Below are 18,722 nucleotides of genomic sequence, written 5' to 3'. Positions count from 1 at the left end.
ATGATTTAATTTCTCTTTCGAACGATATAAATTGTCTTGCCGCTCCTTTTAACATACGTTTCCCGTAGATAAACTTCTGCAAATCGTTCCATCCCAACAATACGCTGGTATCTTCAAAATCGTGGATCCAATGATCTATCAGTAGCTTATCCTCTCCGTTGAAATATGATAGGCTTTCTTCCACATCCTTTATGGAAAACGAAGCGAGTTGTTGCGTAGCAACGCTAACCGCTCCTCCTTCCCCGCGTTGTCCACCTCTCTGTGATTCTTCTTCTCGTTTGCCTTCGTCTCCTTCTTCTTCTTCTTCACTTTCTTCGTCTTCGCTTTCTTCGTCTTTTCGCATCTTTCAAGCGATTTCTTAACGCCTGCTTATTTCCGACTGTGGATAACCTTAACTTCTTCGCCGCTTCTTTTAACTCCCTTAATTTCATGGAGTCAATCTGCTCATAGGTGTAAATGACGGCTTCTTCCTCGACTGCTTTACCTTGACGCTTTCGTTCTTCAACTCGTCTTCTAGTGCGTGTTTTGAACGGCCTTTTCGTTCAATTCCTCACGTCCAACTTCCTGCTCATCCGCACTTGTTTCGAGTGTTACCTTCAATTGAGCCATCGTTCAAACAGCTACTTTTCTTAATCTTAATGTTTCTTTATCGTCCTCCTATATCACCGTTACACCAACACTACCGATTACTTCACAACTTTACTTTAGTATTCACGCGTGGTCAACTTTCCTCGCGCAACACTCTTAATCAACTTAGAATCGGATTCACACTGCTGGTAATTGTAACGCAACTTTCGACTTGATACAACTTTATGCAACTTCACACGACTTTATACGACTTTATACGACTTTATACGACTTTTTATTGCACACATGAAATCTATTCTCTTTTAATCCCGGCTGAGCCCCCAAATGTAGGATTCCAATATAAAGATGAATAAATGTTTCCATGTGAATACAAATTATCTGATACAATAATAGCTGTTTGCTTCTTAAAGGCTATACGATGACTGTCTTAGATCTTTTTGCTTCTTTCCCACTGTTTACTTGCATAGCAACGTACCGCTGCACGTCGCTACCTCCCAACGGTCCAACCAACCATATCGTATTTTGTTTCGTAGCCCCTTTGTCTAATTTCCCTTCCCACATTATATATATTTTATAGCGTGATCAGGTAAAAAGGAGGAGGATTGAAAATATGAGTAGATAAGCTACTAATTGTTCTTTTCTATTAAGTTAACTAAATAACTTCAAAAAAAGAAAAGAAAAATATTTTCAATCGATGGATATATTATATATATAAGAAAGAATAAAAAGAATAACTTCAAAAATATAAAAATATAGATATCAGTCCACATTAATGTAAGGGAGATATATCGAATTACTTTATGCGTCAACGGCCATGGTGCGGTTACAGCATTAGTTCTCGCTCGATCTTTTAAGTAAAGCAGCGCTGAGTACGATTAGTATTCGGATGGGTGACCCGCTTGAGAAAAAAAGGGGAAGAATAAGAGAGACAACTTCATGGCCGTAAACTTGAAATCGTATTAGCCGCGCGTCGTAAATACCGACAAACTTCATGGTGTCGTTTTCCCAGACGCTCGGAACCAAATCACTCCCCATTACATTTTCCCAAACGCGCCAAAAGAAGTATAACTTCAATAAGATAACTACGTTATAAATAATAAGTACAGCGGTTGATGCTTGTAATAACTGAATCAACAACATGTACAGTTTTACTTTATTGTCCTATAAATCAAACCTAATTACAATAATCATCGATAAGAACCATGAATCTTACATATACAAATCCCCGTGGTTACCCCTCCTTATCCAGTATAACATAGTTACGACCATCAAGCGCCCCGACCGCACGACTCGAGCTTTGCTTAGATTCGTGCAGCTCTCTCTAGCGTGTCGCGCTATAGTTTGGATTTATCCCAAACTTACATTCCCCTCGCCCCTCCATCCCGTCAAAGGTTATAGGAATCAGGAGTCTGGAAATAGGGAATCATTTTACTGGCATGATAAATGTTTGACTCTGGTGTCTTAAATCCCGAGTCAACAACATATATTAGAACGGATATTTTCTGCTATATTTTAAATGGATCCACCCTGAACGGGTCAAGTATCTTCCGATTTAAACAATTTCCGTTCTGAATATAATCAAGATCACCGACTTTGTATGTTACTTCATGTTTGTGTTTATCGCAATAAACTTTATTTTAGTTATGGATTTTTTCAGCATTTAAAAATGCTATTTTTCTGTTTTCTTCTCCAAATTTTCTAAATTGTTTTCATTAAGTTCCGAGGGGAAAAAAGATTTATCAATTCTGTTTAAAAGATAATTTGGTGTGAATTTTGTTGTGCTGTGTATTGTGTTAATATAGTTTTCTACACACTGTTCCGCTATGATATGATGTTCCGTATGATATGTCGAGTGTGCGGCTGGCAATACGAGCGAATCTATGGAAAAGAGTTTCCTTGTGTCAGCATACTCGATATTTTCTAATCCATTCGAATGTCCTGTCCATGGTATGGTTCGCACTATGGTCTGTGACGCTATCGTTGCAGCTGATATTTTTGTGGCACTTTTTAATTTTTTCGTCCAACCTTCATTGCTTATTTTCTCCTCCGGCGTGTAGATAGCTATTTCACCTAAGCAGTGGTACGTATTGTAGCCATCCAAAGTTCCAACGTTGTGATTAGTATTATCAAAGACATGCTGCACACAAACATAGTCTTCAAGTACGAATTTCGGTGGATCCATGATGATCGATGCCTCGTACTGTTGCAGTTGATAATATAACACGCAGAAGCCTAACTTATTAAGGATATCGATAATCAACTTTGATCCGCATTTGCGGTGAATGTAAATTCCGAGTGTCAACTGTAGATGCGATATGAAACCGGAACGTCGGATGAGAGCTATAATAGAATGGGCTACTGCACTTCGTTGCACGAAATATCGGTCTTCATCATCGTCGACATTTTCCATTGAATTCGGTGCAATAAGTTGATCAATAAGTACACGAAGAAGTGGAGGAATGTCTCGTTTAACTGAATGAAGAAATTTTCCAGCTGGCTGATAAGAATCGTTGTCATAATCGTGATTTTCGATATTTTTTCGGACTGCACTTCAACGTTTATAATTGCTTCTTGCTGCTTGATATTGAGGGAATCCGCATCACGATACCAGTCTCCACATAACTTGGTCGCACTGGAGCATTTATAGAAGATCAACGTTTCACGGCCTTGCTGCTGATAGATGTAGATATCTTCTTCGATAAATTCCTTCAATTTTTTATACAAAACTTCTTTTGTAAAACATCTGCTGCCCTTAAGATAAAGTAATTCAGTCGCTGTGAATTTTCCTTTTTGCGAATCTTTTATGTGCTCCGCAATGAGTTGAAAATCAGAGTCTATTTCTTCTGCTCTTGAAATACGATCCGACGTGTTAGTTCGAATTTTCGAAAACAGCGAATACCATTTTTTGTGATATCGTGCGCCCACAGCAACTATAGAATCGACATCTTTCAATCGATTTTGCACAGCGATGCTCATGTTATCGTCTCGCTGTTCAGCTATATTGAGAATCCTTTCCCTCATATAGTCGTTCTGTATCATGTAGCCTTGCTGGTTTTTTTTATTCCATGGCTGTGAGTATATTAAGCACAAGTCACGGAAATTGAATTCATTTTCCGTGGGCGCCGATTCAGAAGGCCTCGCTGACGTATTAGGTGTTTCAGCAGAAGATGTCGATGAAGCTTTTAATTTGCTGCTCTTACGGCCGCACTTTTAATTGTCGCCATTCAGTACCATTTGCGGCACGAGTTATGGACGAGAACCGGAGTATGGTTGCTCCAAACTTCCCATTTTCCATCGCAAAATTCTTTGCTTTTCGCAATTAATGTTCTCAAACCCTTTTCTCCAACGGTCACGACTTTCAACGTAGCACACTCCAATGCTTCATTGCATATGTTGCATACCTTGTCCCTATCCATGATTAGCTCTTTAGTCAACAATTTATTTTATTTTTTCAGTTTTGGTGACTATGACCTAATTATTTTGTTTAGTCTGAACTGACGAAATAGATTTAACTTGTATAAGCTAAGTATGTTTTGGCTACCCTGCGTTCACCAAGTGCAGCCGGGACCAGACAGGTTCGTCTTCCCAAGATGGCAAATGAGTTGAGATGCGAGAAAAATAAAGGTAATGAAAAAAAAATGGTACAAGGTGGTACAAATTATAAATTCCGATAGCTCTGATTCACCGGATTATGTAATTATAATGTCGTTTACTTACTGAAAAATGGAGGAGCAAGATCCTTTTTAGTAGTATCCAATCAGTAGTGATTGCTTTAGGAGTGCTTTGGCTGGTCGCTGATTAGCTTCTTTCCCGATTTGCACACGTTTGTATAACACTTACAGTAAAGAATCAAAATCGAGCTATAGTCAGAATGCAGCTAATCACTTGAAAAACAAAGTACAGCTAATTACTGAAACTAAGGTCAGAGTAAAGGCTTGAGGGCAAAGCCCTCCTAGTCTTTATAAAAACCAGAGGTCCTGTCGTAGTGGGGATGGTCCTTTCCCCATCCTTTTGACGCAAGCCAACCCAAGCCTTCCTGATGCATCACAGCTACTACAACATTCTTATAAAGGCTCACATATTTTCTTTAACATTACGTAGAATACAGTTTCTTATTTTAAAATCTAAGTCTTATTTAATATTCTTTTACATATTATCATTGTTCATTCTTATAACATGCAGTAATTTTCTTTCTTTCAACAATCGAATCTTTTTTAATTAGTTTTGATGATATTCATATATTAATCCTTTTTTAATTATTCAATATTAATATTTGTATAACTCCTTTTTCATTTATTCTTTTATCGTACGAGTATACATCGAGGATTCGTATTTCAAAAATTGTTTTAGTATTCCTGAGTTCCGAAAATTCAAATCTTAGATATTCGAGAATCTTCCATATTCTTCCATTAAAATCATTCGAGAAAGTTCTACGCATTTCTTTTAGTTCAGAATTGTTTAAGCTTAGTCTATCGGTCGGGTGACGATTAGTTTTAGTTCAATATTTTTGTCTCGGAAAAGATCGACGTTTTGGTTTTGGTTTATGTTAGGCTTCGGATATTATGACGATGGCGACAGTTTCAATGACTTTCGTAGGGAGGATTCTAATCAAGAGTTCTTTAATAAGTGAATGGCAATGTATTCATGGCGACAGTAACGTCCGGAGACGTTAGGAGAACGTTGATCCTTTCGATCTTAGATTTCACGTTCTCCGATCCTCCTGGCAACGCGGCCTACGGTGTTTTATGGTTAGCACGTATTGACGGGCGAGCGTTGATAGTAGGAGCCAAATAGCTTATAGAATTCTTAGATATTTTCCAGTGACTTATCGTGGTGTCTTTTGTATCGTTAGAAGACATATGTTTTAATAAAATAAACTATTATAGGTTCCGTGTTTTTTGACTACTATCATAATTGTAAATGAAATAAATATATAAATATTTAGCTAACCCTAATAAATATTCTTTAAAAAAACACGTTCGAAGTGTCTAGACGCAGAATACTAAACTTACACAGCACTAGACTTTTGCGAACTAAGATATGTAGCATTGTAACGAATTTTCTGCTTCGAAGCGTACTACCGTTCAATACAGAATGAAAACTTAAAACAGTTCAAATTTGAACAGTCACCGGCGACTTAGATGCAACATTTTTTCAATAAAATGTAACGCGTGTAGACTCGGAGGATTAAGATTACTTGGAATTTGACGGAAATGGCAGGAATACGATGTAGAAATCGAATACCCTTTTTGAAACAATGTGAATAAATGAATAGATTTTGTGTTTCATAAAAACTCCGTCTCATATTATTTTCGTTTAATTTTCGACCCATCCTTCAGTGAAACATAGTTTTCATTTTTATAAGAAATCACCTAGTACACTTGGAAAAAAAAACCATTTAATTTCTTTACATTTTCAGAAAAATAAAAATTTATTGATATTTTCACCGTTAGCGACTAACTTTGCCTTCATTATATTTCATAAAATATACAAATAAATTTCTGTAGAGCAAGAAATTTATATTGTGACGTCCCGTCACGCATACCTCCTATAATTTTTCAGCAGTCGAATAATATTAACAAATAACGACATCGTTCCAGTGATTTATATAAATTTAAACCAAACCATTTTTAGTAGTAAGTACCGAAAACAATTACAACAGTAGTATTGATGAAGAATTGACTCATAATAACAAATTTATAAAAAGCGCGTAACAATTGTTCTCAAAATCTAACTGATTTTATTAAAATATACGTCTTCTAACGATACAAAAGAAACGACGATAAGTAACTGGAAAATGTCTAAGAATTCTATAAGCCATTTGGCTCCTACTATCAACCCTCGCCCGTCAATACGTGCTAACCATAAAACACCGTAGGCCGCGTTGCCAGGAGGATCGGAGAACGTGAAATCTAAGATCGAAAGGATCAACGTTCTCCTAACGTCTCCGGACGTTACTGTCGCCATGAATACATTGCCATTCACTTATTAAAGAACTCTTGATTAGAATCCTCCCTACGAAAGACATTGAAACTTTCGCCAACGTCATAATATCCGAAGCCTAACATAAACCAAAACCAACACGTCGATCTTTTCCGAGACATAAATATTGAACTAAAACTAATCGTCACCCGACCGATAGACTAAGCTTAAATAATTCTAAACTTAAAGAAATGCGTAGAACTTTCTCGAATGATTTTAATGGAAGAATATAAAAGATTCTCGAATATCTAAGATTTTAATTCTAGAAAATCAGAAATACTAAAAAGATTGATGACATACGAATCCTCTATGTATACTCGTACGATAAAGGAATAAATGAAAAAAGGGAAGTATGGGATTATTATTAATGAATAATAAAAAAAGGGATTATTTCGTTTATTTAAACTTTTACAAGGATAACCTATTATAACATAAAAAAAAAAGAAATATCGAAAGTTAAAGATAAAATAAAGATGGTATAAATGTGTAATACTGATAGTAAAATAAAATAAATATAAATAAACAAATTAATTAAATCATAAAAAGGATACATAATAATAAAGATAAGTATAAATAAATAAATATTATATGTACATATAGAATATAAAAAAAAATAAATAAATAAATTTGTTGGAAAAATAAAGCGAGTTGCCTATCTTGGTATCTCAGGCGTCTCCGATACAGTGGTACCAAACCACTTAGTTTTTAGTAAGTTGGCAGATGGTGTAATAGAGGAGAGTTAGCGCGACGCGGTATATTAAGTAGCCACGTGTTGAGTTGCAATATTATATATATTTCACAGTTATGTTAAATAAATATCTTTTTCAACGATACTGCGTATCTCAATTTAATTGGATAACCCGACAGGTTATGGGCCCAGTATCATTTTGGTAAAGGAAAAAGAATTTGATTAGCATAACGCGGCTAAAATAAAATTTGAGGTTAGTTTACCACGTGCAGTAGAAATAACAAGTAATAAGTAAAAATAAGTGCGTGGAAAGACGAGTGCCGAGAAAAGTGAAAATGGCTACATTAAATCTTAATCAAGTACAAAAACTTGGTGAGAAAAATTACGAATCATGGAAAATTCAATTGAAAAGCTTATTAATATATAATGAACTATGGCATTACGTGAGTGGAAATGAACCGAAAACCAGGGAGAATGCAACTGAATGGACAAAAAAGGATGAAAAAGCGCTAGCCGTAATATTGCTAAGTGTTGAAGAAACCCAACTTAATCATATAAAGAGAGCTGCGACATCTAATGAGGCATGGGAAAATTTAAAGAAAGTTCATGAATCCAGAGGTCCCGTGCGAAGAGCTGCTTTGTATAAACAATTATACAGAATGAAAAAAGGCACTGATCAAACTATGTCGCAGTATGTAAATGAATTTCAGTGTAAGGTTGAGCAATTAAAAGAAGTGGGAATTTCTATTCCAGATGAACTTGTGTCGATAATGTTATTAAGTTCAATGCCAGCTGAATACGAAAACTTCACTATCGCTATAGAGTCACGAGATGAATTACCCGATCTAGAGAGTTTGAAAGTTAAGCTCATTGAAGAAGAAGCACGGAGAGGGGAAGTTTACACAGTATCTGGAGAAACAAGCTATGATAATGCTTTAGTGACTAAGAATAAACAAAATAATTACACAAAACACAAACAAGGTGAGAGCGTGAAGAATAAGGAAAGAAGGTTTAGATTCAGTGGTAATTGCTACATATGCAAGAAATATGGGCATCGGGCCAGTGATTGTCGATGTAAAAATGCAAACACAAGTCAAAAACAAAATGATGCCTTGGCGGCAACTGTGCTTAAGAATGATTCTAGAAAACCAAACGTTTGGTATCTAGATAGTGGTGCAACTACACATGTAAGCAACGAGAAAGATAAATTTGTGAACCTGGATGACCACCGCACAAAGATTTATACAGCCACCGAAGAAAGCGTGAACTCGACTGGAAGAGGAACGATTGAAATTAAAGTAAATATAGGGAAAGAAGAAAATCCAGTAAAATTAAAGGACGTTATGTTAGCAACGAGTTTCAAAAGCAATCTCCTATCAGTATCTCAAATTACCAAGAATGGGTATACGGTGACGTTCTACAATGACGGTGCAAAAATAAGACGTAAAGATGGATCTGTAGCAATGACTGCGAAGGAAGAAAATGGCTTGTACGTAGTCAAAGAAGCTGATAAACACAGCGCTATGATACAAAAAGAAAATTGCAGCGGATTAATTAAATGGCACCAGAGACTCGGGCATCTAAACTTCAATGATATACGTAAGATGAAAAATAAACAATTAGTGGTAGGTATGAATGATAACTTGGATAGTTCAAATCCAGTGTGCGAGGTTTGCCAAAAGGGCAAAATTCATCAACTGCCTTTCAAGACATCAACCCGAAGAGAGAAAATGTACTAGGGTTGGTGCATAGTGATATTTGTGGCCCATTCAGCACAACATCTTTAGGGGGAGCGAAGTACTTTGTAACGTTTATTGATGATAAGACTCGTTACATCCAAATTAAGACATTAAACAAGCGCTCAGATGTGTTGGATGCATTCAAGGCATACAAAGCCTACGTGGAAAATCAAACAGGTCATAGAATAAAGAAATTGAGAACTGACAATGGAAAGGAATATTGCTCGAAAGAATTCAATGATTATTTAAGAGCACAAGGTATAGGAAGAGAGCTCACTGTGCAATACACACCTCAGCAAAATGGAGTGTCAGAAAGAGCAAATCGTACGCTCGTTGAAATGGCACGGTGTATGCTCATGCAAGCACAGTTACCTACTTCCTTGTGGGCTGAAGCGATTTCGACAGGAGCATATATCAGGAACAGATGTCCTACAAGGGCAAATGAAGAAGTCACACCACACGAAGATTGGTCAGGTGAGAAACCATATGTGGGATTTATGAGAAAATTTGGAAGTAGAGTAATAGCTCTAGAAAAAGGAAAACGTCGAAATAAGTTCGAGGCCAAAGGCAAAGAATACGTATTGGTAGGATATTCGGATGAGGCGAAAGCATATCGCCTATGGGAACGAGGAACTAGAACAGTCATCAAGTGTAGAGACGTTCGATTCATCGAAGACCAAAATGTGAGCATATGTGGAGACGAACCACAACTATTCGAAGTACCTTTGGAGCCAATAGCTGTTGAAGAAAAAGAAATCGTGGTGAGACGTCATCAGGTGACGAAGAGGAAGCTAAAAATATTCAAGGAACCAGCATAGATCAAATTGAAACTCCTCATCTTTATCGGGCGCCGGGACGTCCAAGAATTGAGAGGATTGGAAAACGTGGAAGGCCACGCAAGCTTTATCAGACGAGACCTATTCCAGAAGAACCACAAACCGTTAGAGAAGCCTTGAACAGCTCAGAAGATGAACAATGACTAGTGGCAATGAGATCGGAATACGACGCTTTAATAGAAAATAACACGTGGACACTAGTGAATAGACCGAAAAAAAAGGTATTGAAATGTAAATGGGTATTTAAAATAAAGAAAAATGAAGACGGGTCTATTGATAGATTTAAAGCAAGGTTAGTTGCGAGGGGCGATCAACAATGCGAAGGAATAGATTTTGACGAAGTATTCGCACCTGTAGCTAGACTTGAAACCATACGTAGCCTGTTAGGGATCAGTGTAATAAAAAATATGTACATACATCAATTAGACGTTGTTACTGCTTACGTCCAGGGGGATCTTACAGATGATATATACATGGAACAACCGGAGAACTTTGTAATACCAGGCAAGGATGACAAAGTCTGTAAACTAATGAAACCATTGTATGGATTAAAACAAGCAGGGCGTGAATGGTACCGTAAATTAAACAATTATTTGATTCAGTTAGGTTTTAGTAACACAGCAGTGAATCCTTGCGTTTACGTTGATTCGAGAGAAAATAATGATACGATAATAGTCATCTATGTCGACGACTTATTAGTAGCGTCAGCAGACTTATCGCGCGTAGGTGAAATCAAAAGTTTGCTGAAACAAAAGTTTAAAATGAAAGATCTAGGAAAAGTTAAGGACATTTTAGGAATACACGTAGACAGAGATGAAGATCTTGGAAAGATTAAAATAACGCAGAAGAAATACATCCAAGATGTTTTGGAGAAATTTAATCTAACGGAATGTAATCCAGTTAGTACACCGTTAGAGACGAGCATAAATATAAATGATTTGATGTTACAAGTAAGAAATGAAGATGAAAACAGAATTGATGAACCATATAGAGAATTAGTGGGTTGCTTGATTTATCTCGCGAATGCAACTAGACCTGACATAGCGTTCGCAGCTAGTTTATTAAGTCGTTTCTGCTCAAATCCGAAAACAATCCATTGGAAAATGGCGAAAAGAGTTTTACGATATTTAAAGGGAACTGCAGACTATGGGATAACTTATACCAAAGACGAAATCGGTTTATTAGGGTATGTAGACGCAGATTGGGCAGGAGATACTAGTGATAGACGATCGTGTTCAGGGTACAGTGTACACATTGCAGGGGGTCCAGTTAGCTGGAACAGTAAGAAGCAGAAGTCAGTTGCCCTTTCCACTATGGAAGCTGAATATATGAGCCTTTCAGAAGTTACAAAAGAGATTATATACGTTAGAAACTTATTAAAACATATGAAGGCCTATGAATTGTTAAAGCAACCAACCAAAGTTTATTGTGATAACCAAAGTGCCATAGAACTATGTAAGAATAGCGTTTACCATGGCCGTAGCAAACATATAGATATAAGGTATCATTTTTCACGTGAAGCGCAAGAGCGGGGTGATATTATTGTAAAGTATTTAAGTACGGAGAAGATGACCGCCGATATATTAACCAAAGCCTTAGCGAGTAACAAGCATAATACCTGTGTGAAACTATTAAGTTTATGTTGAGGGAATCTACGACGCCTAGATAAGGGGGAGTGTTGGAAAAATAAAGCGAGTTGCCTATCTTGGTATCTCAGGCGTCTCCGATACAGTGGTACCAAACCACTTAGTTTTTAGTAAGTTGGCAGATGGTGTAATAGAGCAGGGTTAGCGCGACGCGGTATATTAAGTAGCAACGTGTTGAGTTGCAATATTATATATATTTCACAGTTATGTTAAATAAATATCTTTTTCAACGATACTGCGTATTTCAATTTAATTGGATAACCCGACAAAATTAAACATAAAAAAGAAAAAAAAAAAGAAAGAATACGTACAAATAAATATAAATAAATAGATAAAATATATATAGAAATTTACAAGACATCAAATCAAAAGACTATAAATATAATTAAGAATAATAAATAAAGTTAAACATTTAAATTGAGTTTAGAAAAGATTATTATGAGTATCGTCGGAATTAATTAAATAAGATTCGAATATTGAAAGAAGGAAAATTACTGCATGTTATAAGAATGAACAATAAAAATATGTAGAAGAAATATTAAATAAGACTTAGATTTTAAGAATAAGAAATTGTATTAATTATCTACGTAATATTAAGGAAAATATGTGAGCCTTCATAAGAATTTTGTAGTAGCTGTGATGCATCAGGAAGGCTTGGGTTGGCTTGCGTAAAGGATGGGGAAAGGACCATCCCCACTACGACAGGACCTCTGGTTTTTATAAAGACTAGGAGGGCTTTGCCCTCAAGCCTTTACTCTGACCTTAGTTCCAGTAATTAGCTGTACTTTGTTTTTCAAGTGATTAGCTGCATTCTGACTATAGCTCGATTTTGATTCTTTACTGTAAGTGTTATACAAACGTGTGCAAATCGGGAAAGAAGCTAACCAGCGACCAGCCCAAGCACTCCTAAAGCAATCACTACTGATTGGATACTACTAAAAAGGATCTTGCTCCTCCATTTTTCAGTAAGAAAACGAAATAATAATTACATATTCAAGTGAATCAGAGCTATCGGAATTTATAATTTTTACCACCTTGTATCATTTCCCTTCCATCACCGTCATTTACCTTGCATCCTCACTCAATTGCTATCTTTTATCGTTATTCGACCTCTAGAAGACCTGCCTGGTCCCGGCTACACTAAATATTCTCGAGCTGTACCTCAAACCACAATTAGTGCTGCCGCGACCGCGAATGCTTTCTACCAAGAATTCATCATCCTTTTCGGACATCGCGCTTTATTACCGATCAAGGGAGAAATTTAATATCCGCTGTATTTAGAGGGTTAGTAAAACGATGTAATGTTAAACAATTCACTACAACTGCATATCACTCGTAATTTAACAGATCTCTCAAAAGGTCGCACCAAGTCCTATTACAATACCTCAACACCTACATAAATAATAAAGAGAATGATTTGGACTTGTGGTTGAATTCTGCGCTGTTCTCTTATAATACCAGTGTACATGAGGGAACAAAGCATACACTTACGAATTAGTGTTTGCAAAACTTGCCTGCCTATCGTTATCTTTCCTTCCTATAGAGGAAGACGTGGATCTCACATACAACCAATATCCAAATGATCATTTCGATGAAGTAAATCGACCACAATCTCTTGCGCGACAGAATTAGAAAAGGCAAAGCTCAGGAGTAAAACTTATTACGATAAAAGAAGATGAAGTCTTCTTACTGGCAGTAAAATAAGGAAAATTCGATAACACTTACAACGGTCCCTTTAAAATATTAGAGCTACTAGAGAATAATAATGCTATCTAATAGACATAGGAAAAAAAACGAGAAAGGTATACGTATGTCGTTTAAGGGGAGAAATAGTTGTGAAACGATCTTTTCATTGTGATATTCTTGAATTTTTTTAATACATAAGGAATTTATGTAATTTATTAATATTGTTAGACTATTTTACACCTACATTTGTTAATATATTCCCAAAATTTTCTAAGATTTTCCTCGAAAAGTAACGGAGATATCAGTTTTCACCACTTGACTGAGCAGATTGTGTACATTCTGAAATCCGCAATTTTTATATGAAGAAGCTGTATACCAAGTTTCAAAATGATCGTAGAAAACTTTTTAAGCTAGAGTGTACACAGTTTCGAGAAAAGCGCGTTTGAAAAAACCCCGACCGCTCCGTATTACATGCCACGCGTACCGACACTTGAACGACGGACGCTCACGTAATCGCTTATAACTTTCGAACGATTTTGATTTTTGATCTGAAATTTTATGACTAAATTTTTTAATAGTTTTACAAGCGATTTATAAAAAAAAATATTGATTTTTTTGAAGCCTCTACACGTATTTCCCCCTTAAAAAAATGCAAAGTTCAGAAATAGAAAACAATGGTCAATATAATTTTATATTTTGGCACGAACGTCCGAAAAATGTTTGAAAGAAAATGGAAAAACAACAAGAAACAAACAGAGTAAAAAAGAAAATCCTAGGGACAGATATTTCACTCCCGGCAATTAGGATCCCACCGATGGCAAAAATTAGCAAAAGGAGAAGACGCCCCCCCACTAATTTTTTAGAAATCACAGAGGAAGACATAAAGAATTATAATCAAGAAAACCAAGCATCAATAGATGAAGCCATTCAAAAGTTGTTTCTAGGAGAAAATCCAACTGATAAAGAAAAGATAAATAAATAAAGAATAAAAATAAATAAAAACAGATAAAGAATAATATTCATTTTCTCGATAAAGAATAAAATTCATTTTCTCGACCAATAAAAATTGGTAATACAGATTTCTTTAATTTTATTTAATTGTAAAATAAGCAAGATATATACGTATTATCGTATTTTTATTTAATGAAATACATAATGTTAACTAAATATATAATTACTGTATATATGTAACAGTAAAATATTTAAATTTTTACTTATATTAAAGTTAGTCTTATGCAAAATTGAATGAATTAATGAATTAACAAAGAAAGAAAAAAGAATAGTTTATAGATCGGATCTTAATCTTGAATTTTTATGACAGATAAATGTAACTACGATTTCTCGTTGCTGTTTAATGATATTTGTTAATTTATACTAAATAATTTTTAAAATATCGAGTTTTTAAACACTATGTACTTGCGAAGGCTCAACAGGTTTCAATTGATTAGAAGAATGATCTCCACTCAACAAAAATCTTATTTTCTATGTCTAATAAATAAAGGTATACATTTTCTTTACCGTATAACATACTTGATCTCATTAGATTCGTTTAATTCTTTTTATTCCATGGTATATCATACAAATATAACCGTACTACACTTTTTCTAACACTGCAGCAATATTTTGCAACAAGAAGATGATTCCAATGACCAATCAGAACGAGTGATTTATTTGTTTGATTTAAATGCAATGGCGCTGTATTTTTTATTTTCACAGTCGGTAATATAGATTTCTAGGAATCTTAATGAAAATGCGCGGCAAAATTTCATACGTATGAATTTTATTGCATTTTTTTTATTGTTTATATAAAAAAAAAGAGATATATAATGTTAACTAAACATATAATATTATTCTTACAAGTTTCTATTACTAAATTTAGAATTAAAATTCATGCGATACTATAATCGTATACAATAATTTGTTCGAATTACTTACAATAAGGCAATTATTATAATTATTATAATTAAAATGATTAATGGTAAAAGCTCTTTTTTGAATACCCTATAGATTAACAAATGTATTCTCAAGCTTCATACAAATTTGTATAAACAATCACGTTGGTACGTGAACGGCAGTGTGAAAATATCACCACGAGATATGGTGGTTATAAGTCTTATTTGTCACATTTACTCATGCTAATTTCTCTCGCACAATTTCACGCGCATCCACTCACTCGAAATTTTCTTCTTTTTTATGCATATTATATATTATATATTATATATATATATAATATGTATAAAACTGCACACGCGAACAACACATTAATATATTACCGCATTACATAGTACATTAATAATAATATATGTATATATCGTTTATATATTATGCTTATATATTATATATAATACTATTTACAATATATATAATATATAATACTATTAACAATGTTCTTTCATATAAATAAAAAGAACTACAAGTAAAGATTTTTCATAGGCACTAGAATAACTTTTTTTTTGTTTTTTGATGGTGTATATATGTATTAGAATAATAATAATAATAATAATATTTATAAGAATAAGAACAATATTAATTAAATATGATTTGTTAAAGTATATGTTGCGTGAAACTTTACTGTATGGATATAATTACAGAGATTAGTTACCATTTAATATATGGCTCTTATTTAAGTTTAAGTTGCTTTAAAACAAGGCACTTATTTTTTTCTGTTTTTTTTTTTAAATGTAAATGTTTATATATTTATACTAAAATATATATTACATTAAATTTGTGCTCAGAATGGATATTTTCTTATAATAATGCCTTTTACAGAGTTATTTTCTACAACAATCACCATCTCATACTAAACGATTGTTCAAGATATGATCTATCGATCAATGTACATAAAGGAATTAACATTATGCATATTATTTACGAAATAAAATGTAACAACTAATGTACGCACGAGCATAAGATTTGATCGCGTGAGCGCTGTTAGTGTTTTTTTTTCTTTTCATTCTCTCTCTATCTCCTCCATTTCTCATAATTCTTTTTTTTCTTATCAATAATAAATCTCTTTCTTTCTATTTCAAAATAATAACTCTAAAATTTAAAAAAAATTATTCGCAAAGAGATGAGTAATAGTTAGCAAATAATTATTATGTTTACGGGCGAAACTGTGGTGGATGACTTGGAGTCGATGGATAATTTTTTTGACCGCTAGAAGGAGGAGTTAAAAGACAATTTTCAGTTGGACTACTATTTAAATCGGATTCAGTTTTACTTTCTATTTCTTCTAGGTCTTCTATCAATCGTTGTTGCGCTTTCTCTAACATGTTCAGATCTACAACATGAGTTTGGATTCGATGCGATTCGTCTATCACTATGTTAGGTACTGTTGCTTTAAGTCCAGATCCAGAGTTAGATTCTACAGAAGATACAGTGGAACTTAACAAAAATTTGGGACCATCTTCCAATATTGTTTTAGCAAATGGGATTAACCATTTGACGCAAGGGGCCAACTGTTCCCAAGAAAGACGCGACACATTTAAAGCACACTCTCGTCCTTGTATATGGTAAATGCATCCTGCAGCTAGGTGGCTGTAAGGAAATTTTAAACTGCCTTCATCCAAAGTTGCTAAATCCAAAAGCTGAGCAGCTTGCGTATAATGTAATCCGCCATATTGTGGATATATAAACACGTTGGCTTAGACCAATCACCGCATTCTATTTGCATGTAAATATTAAGCCATTCGGAGCAGTCACGGATGATAGATTCCATCCGAATCCCTTCAAAATGATTAACTCTTTTCTTAAAATCTCTTCCTCGGTACAAGCTCCATCAGTGACGTATGCAAACCAGCTATTTTAGGTGGATAAATTTCTTCGACCTGAAAATAAATTAAATGTTTCATTAGATTGTTATATTTATAAATAAAGTATTTGAAATGAGTAGATATAATGCAAAAAAAAAGGTAAATAAAGAATACGTACCTTAGCTGCTATGAACAGACATGTAATACCTATAAGTTGTAATTGACTTTCTTGTATGTTTTGATGAATAGACAGATACCTGTCTATATAGTTCATAGCAAGGTAATAAGTTTGTCTGTGTAGTTTGTACACTTCGCATACTATAATAAGCCAATCCAACAATATAGCTCGCATTCGTGGTTGTAATGTCGGATGCCTTTGAAACATATGTGAATCTTTTTGACTATGAGTCTTTTGATCTGCCAAACACATAAGGCTCCATACGTGCCTACTATCTGCCCAAGGAAAGACTGGAAGCGGAGCTGACCTATTTGTTCCATTGCTAGAGCCGGAAGGTGTTAAGAAACAAGTCGCGTTTTTTAATTCGGACCAAGTTGCTGGCTCCTGCTGTTCCTTTAAAGGCGTTGGAGATGTTTGAAGAGGCGTGCATGGATTCTCCATGGAAAGCGCACCATTACAAGACTCATTGTATGGCACGTGAGTTAATGCTGGTACTTTGCTAGGGGGATATATATTTTCTGAATCTTCAGAAAGTTCAGCTGTACTCCTTTTGCGCTTCATCGATTGCATCTCTCTACCACATTGCAAATAGGTATGTGAAGGTTTCTTCTCTTGTAAGCTGTCGATAAATAAAAAAGAAAAAAATTATACAACTACTGTTTTCCTATCATAAAGATAAATGAGACAACGTATAAAAAATGAATGACCTAAGTACAACAATTAAACATCCAATACAGGATGCAATGTGAAAATTTTAACTATAATTTGTCATTTATTATATCTCTGTTAAGTTTATAATTAATTTGCTATAGCATTTCTTCTTTTAGAAATCTAATATGTAATAGTAACAAGAGAAGGTTATATAAAATAAATTGAAGCCACAACTAAGGGAGAAAAAGTAATCGAATGTTTGCTAAGAGTGTTCCAAGGTCGCTATAATGAGTATCAATTTGTTCTAAATGAAAACCAATGAGATAATGGAAAAAACTTTTAATAGAACAGAAGGACGAGCACTCACCTGGTCTGTTGCATCTTGCCGAGATACCTTGGCTAAGTTCTATATATTTCCAAGAGTTATTTATTCTTTGTATTTATTATACAAATCGACCGATATCGTTCTAAATATTGAAGATATAAAGCGAAATTTGATCGAACAATATTGTCTATAAAATACCGAAAATGATGGTAGCTCGCGAAGTTCAGGCACACTCGATCGCCATAATGCACGTCGTCTTCCCTGATACTCTAATCCGATATAAAGTATTAAACTTAAAGTCACTCGAAATATTTAATCTTAAGAAAATCTTCTCTAGTCCTTAGATATGTAACGTTTGAGTGTAAATGAATTTGGAATAAAATTTTCATGGAAAAATCGGAGGACGTGGATCTCGAAGCGCGGGAGACCTGCGCGCGAAACGATGACCAACCCCTGCTTGCAATCTGGCGCTGTGACGCCCTCTATATGAATACCATAACCTCAAAAGGGGAAAATTTTTCAATTTCGATAAATACTTTTAAAAGGACTTCCCTTGACCTCTATCATCGGACAAACATGATGTCATTCTCAGGAAAGAAGAATTTCCTTGATCAAACAAAGGTGTCTCTAAGCTCTTCCTTCGGTCAATGA

General features: G+C 34.7%; 1 pseudogene; it reads right to left on the bottom strand.

Moving 5' to 3' along the window:
* Positions 1-16,194: 16,194 nt before the first annotated feature.
* LOC122525846 lies at positions 16,195-18,127 on the bottom strand (annotated as a pseudogene).
* Positions 18,128-18,722: the final 595 nt, after the last annotated feature.

Source organism: Polistes fuscatus, unplaced genomic scaffold, assembly GCF_010416935.1.
Source record: "Polistes fuscatus isolate 324 unplaced genomic scaffold, CU_Pfus_HIC Scaffold92, whole genome shotgun sequence".
NCBI classification, from domain to species: domain Eukaryota; kingdom Metazoa; phylum Arthropoda; class Insecta; order Hymenoptera; family Vespidae; genus Polistes; species Polistes fuscatus.
The sequence above is the reverse complement of the archived record's forward strand: the minus strand, read 5'-3'. Positions and strand labels throughout refer to the sequence as shown.